Below are 5026 nucleotides of genomic sequence, written 5' to 3' on the forward strand. Positions count from 1 at the left end.
ATATTCTAATTGAGTTCTCCAGAAGGAAAAATAAAAACCTGGAAATTCTCCGTTGATTGTATAAGTTATTGTTAAAAGGCTATCTCCACTGTCACGCCTACATTCTATAGCCTACAACAAAATCAACAAAAACAATTGACAACACATGCAGAGGAGTATTAGAAGCTGGCAGATCTGAAGTCACATTTTAACAAGAATAGCTGCTGGGCTTGGTGCATGCCTGTAATCCCAGCCTTCTGAAGGTTGAGTCTGTATGATCGTGAGTCCAATGCCTGCCTGTGCTACAAGAGAAGACCTTGCCTAAAATAACTAAAAAAAAAAAAAAATTAAAACCAAAATATAATTATGCATGCATAATAATGCATATAAGCAGTTCAGCTAAGAGTTAGAGTCCAGGCCCAAGAGAGGAGGCCACAAAAATACTGTGTAATGAGGTTGCTAGGCAAATGAAAGTAAGAATCCAATGAAGCTACTGAGAAACAGTATACATCCTTTTTGAGATAAAATTGGGAACAAGACCCAGGCGTGGTAGTACTGAAGAGTTATTTGGGAAATTATGCAGACACCATTATTTCTTTAAGTCTACAAAAGTAATCTTTAAATTAAAAATAATAATAATATAGCTTTCTTGCCAGGCTTAATGACACAGACTTGTAATGCCAGAAGTTCAGGAAGTTAAGATAAGATTACATGGTCAAGGCCTGGCTAGGCTGTAAAGTAAGTTCATAGATACCATGGACAATTTAGTGAGCACCTGTCTCAAAACAACAAAAAGAAGTAAAAAGAGAGCTAGACACATAGCTTAGTGGTACAAATGCTTATCTAGCATGCAGGAGGCTCTAGGTTTAATCCATGGGTCCTCCAGCAAAATATGCTATTTCTTGATGAGGACAGAAGGTTTTTTTTTTTTTTTTTTTTTTTTTTACAATGTCAGGTAAAGGGTGAAGGAAAAAAATGGTGTAACACAGACTTCTATTCCTGTTTCTCTATTCAATACCATCTAAATAGAAATAGTGTGTTCATTGTATAAACTCTGGTTCATGATAGTCTCCTAACCATGTCAGTGGTCTCCCTCTTCTTCAATAATTTCTCACTGATAACCACCTGCCCCTTTGCTGGTCTTCCTGTACATTCTAGAACTTTCATTGTGTTCCAACCTGACCTTTCATTCCACATAATAGAGAATCACAGTTCATAAGAAAGTAATGTGGAGTTATTATTATCTTTTGGTCTTTATGGCTAAGTGCAAGACAGGCTAAGGTGGGTCAAGAGGGTCCCATTTTAAACAGCTTTCATTCCTGGTAGAGCTCACATCAAGCAGGGATCCCAAGGGCCTCATGTCAATCCAAACTGTATGTCACCTTTGGCCTAGCCAAAACAATAGCCAAGGAGGAGAAAAAAGAGAACAAAAGGTAGGAAGTAAAAAACTTAAAATAGATATGTCAGCCTGATTCAGCTGTTCCCCTCACCAGCATATCTGATTGGTGTAGCACTGCTCAAAGTAACCCAAGTTCTAGAAACCTTGAGGTTATCATCCATCTTCCTCCGAATACCCTGATTTGTCTTTCTAATATGGTCACTCCCAAGATGTAAGCCTGCAGCAGAGGTCTCTGCTGGGCCCCATCACTAATGGATTTGGAGAGAAAAAGAATCTATTTAATTATTCTTGGTAGCTCACAGAGTCCCAAGGGGAGTTGGGAAAGCAAAATCAAGTTCATGCAAAAAAAATGCCCAATCTACCACAAAAGCAGCCTGTGTTCACTGTCTTCATTGTCAGTTTCCCTCAACCTAGAATCACCTGGGAGACCGAGGCCCTGCTAAGTCTGTTTTATAAAGAGGTTTCTAGGAAGTATTTAGTGAGGAATATAGGTGGCACTATCCTATTATGGAACTGAATGACATAAGGGGAAGGCATTCCTTTTTATTTGCCTCCTGACTCACCATGATATAAAACTGAAGTACTCGGTCATGTCTTCCCAAACCTGATGAACTGACACCTCTGAAATCATAGACCAAATAAATTCTTCCTCCCGTAAGCTATTTCTGTGAGGCTTTTTGCCAGAAAGGTGAAAAAGTAAATGAAACCTAGTCCATTTGTGACACTGCTACAGTAACCACCATGGGGGTTTACCCACGGGGGGCTTCCCTCATTACTATTCTCAGTGTTGAACCAGAAACTTCATTTTGATACATCTGTTGCATCTGTGTGGACTCCCCAAAATTCTTCAAGGGATTATTCTCCTCATATTCAGGGAAGAATATTAGTATGCTAGCTTTATCATAACAACATGCCACAGATTAAACATATTTAAGAACAAACGTTTATTTTTCCCACAGCTCTGGAAGTTACAAGCCCAATATCAAGGTGCCAGCAGGTTGGAGTTCCTCCTGAGGTATCTCTCTCTCTCTTTCTCTCTCTCTCTCTCTCTCGTTTGCTGTGTGTTACATTGTTCTTTGTCTTCACATAAAGACACCAGTTGGATTTGATTAAGACCCATCCTAACGGCTTTATTTTAATATAATCTCATCTAAGGATTTATCTCTAAATACAGTCACATTCTCATGTACTAAGGGGTTAATGACTTCAACACTGAATTTGAGGATGGTGATGCAATTCAATCTATAACAAAGACCGCTATTTAATTCCCTGAGACTGCTTCCCTTCCTGTTTTGAAATGACTCACGGCTTTATTCTCTCAATGTCTGCAAAAGGCAAACCAGGCTATCTAGTCTCCTACAGTCTTATCCTTACCAGGATTTTATCCAGAATTCTTTGTGGCTGCATTTAATCAGATTAAAACATCTAAAATTCTTATACATCTAGATACAACAGCCTTAAAATAAACTTCTGAACTTCAAATTGATCCATCAAATGTCAGTTCACTCTTACATAAGCATCAAGTCAAGACTCAATCACCAGGTGACTATCATGTTCCTCAAGATAAGCTTTGGATGAAATGATCCAAAATATTCCCACTGTATTGCCTTTTGAGAAGTTCACAGTGTATATGTGTCTCTGTCGATCTAGAAAGGCCAATCTACATGTAGGCACCATGTTTTTATGATCAAAAATGCATTTTCAGCACCCTTCTAAGTTACTGAGGAGTGTTCCTACTTTGTAAATTTCCAAAAACATTTTTGTTAATTGATATTAATTTTCCCCAATAGATGGCCATTGGTAGAAGTTCCCTAACAACCTATTTAAAAAGAAGAAAACATGATGGTTTTGCTCATGTATCTATACACATACATTTCCATATACATTCTTTTCCTTAGTCAAATAGAACAGTCTCCTCTTTAGCTTTACAGCTAAGGGATAGGAGAGTAGAGAAGAGTTATAATGCTAATTCTGAAGAAGAAAGCCACTTGGAGGATAGAAGGTATCACAACTAGATTTGTAACACATATATTAACACAGTTTCCTGAGTTGCTGGAATGTTTTTTAGAACATCTTCTATTTGGAGTGGTTTTATGGAGTAGAAATCTTTGAGGATCAGATTGAGGAGGAAATGCAACATAATAAGATACTGTAAGATTAGAAACCAAAGCCCATTCAAGGGAGATGTAGAGAGCCATCAGCAGAGACAGTCAGAGAGTAAATGAGTATGTACACTCAGTGGGAGAAGGAGCTGAGAACAGAGGCAAAACAGTGTGATGCTTAAGAAGTAAAGGGAACAAAGTAATCTTATGACTGTGGACCTAAGATAGGAGAGTTCAGTTGTAAAGAGGCAAGGACAGTGAACTCCAAACAAAAAAGAAGAGAAAGGGGGAAAGGGAGAGAATATCTAATCACTTTATTCTAGGTTCCAAAGGAGAGAAAGACTTCCTCAAAGGACACAGATCAGAGCCAGAGAGCACATGGAGCAGGTTGCTGATTGAGTATATAGCAGGGCATGAAAGAATGCTCCAATATAGCTGAACATATACAGAACTTTGAGAAGTTCTCAAAGGCAGAACAACCTACAATCAACATTGTTTATGCAGGGCACCAAAATATTTAATGAATATCTTATATTTTATTGTTGCTAAAATTCAGCAATGTCACCAAATACCCAGCATGCTTGGTAGACTAAACCAGAAGGAGAGGGGCAGTGCTCAAACTTGTCAAACTTGGAAGGATGGTCATTTAAAGGTAAACCTAGATTTAATGTGTAATTTTGATATGCTGGATGACCAGTAAACCTCCGAAACATTAGAATTTCAATGTCTTAAATGATTGTGCCTTAAAGACTTCCTTTTAAGGACAATAGACTTTAGTGTGCAGAAAGACTTAAATAGAATATATGAATGAGATCATTGATTGCAAGCTCTGTAAACTTCAGGTAAGGTACATACAAAGTTTCATGTGTCTCTCTGTGTGTATGTGTGCTTTTTTAAAAGAGAAAAGATACATGTGTTCTATGTGTATATAGTGATATCTGCTTACATACAGTAGTACAGGATGATTGAAGAGAGTTAAACCATCTGCTGAGATGTAATTTAAAAAAAGCACTTAAGAAGATATTGTCATCTCCTGGAAGGACTCCGGATTTGTTTTGTTTGTTTTCTTTGCAGAGTAGAGCTGGAACCTAGTATTTTGCACATGCTAGGTAAGTACTCTTATCTCTGGGATTCAACTTTAAGTAACTTGAGCGGTTTCTCTTTTAGGACCTTCCATTTAGATAAGGCTAAGACCTTGGGTTATGCAGCAGAAAAAAAATCAGAAGAAAGTTAGGGTCCATTGAGCAAAAATGAGTTCATACATATTCACGCAGGCTTCTTTTTTTTTTTCTTTTTTTTTTTAATTTTATTTTTCTTTTTAGTTACATTTTGTTAACTCTATGTCCCAGCTGTATCCCGCTCCCTCATTCCCTCCCCAACCCCACACTCCCTCCCTGGTTTCCTCCCTGCCCCTTTCCAAGTCCACTGATAGGGGGGACCTCCTCCCCTTTCATTTGACCCTGTTTTATCAGGTATCTTCAGGGCTGGCTGCAAAGTCCTCCTCTGTGGCCTAACAGACTGCTCCTCCCCTGGGGCGGGGGGGGGG

This window comes from Psammomys obesus, unplaced genomic scaffold, assembly GCF_907164565.1.
Source record: "Psammomys obesus unplaced genomic scaffold, mPsaObe1.curated_primary_1811, whole genome shotgun sequence".
Lineage (NCBI taxonomy): Eukaryota > Metazoa > Chordata > Mammalia > Rodentia > Muridae > Psammomys > Psammomys obesus.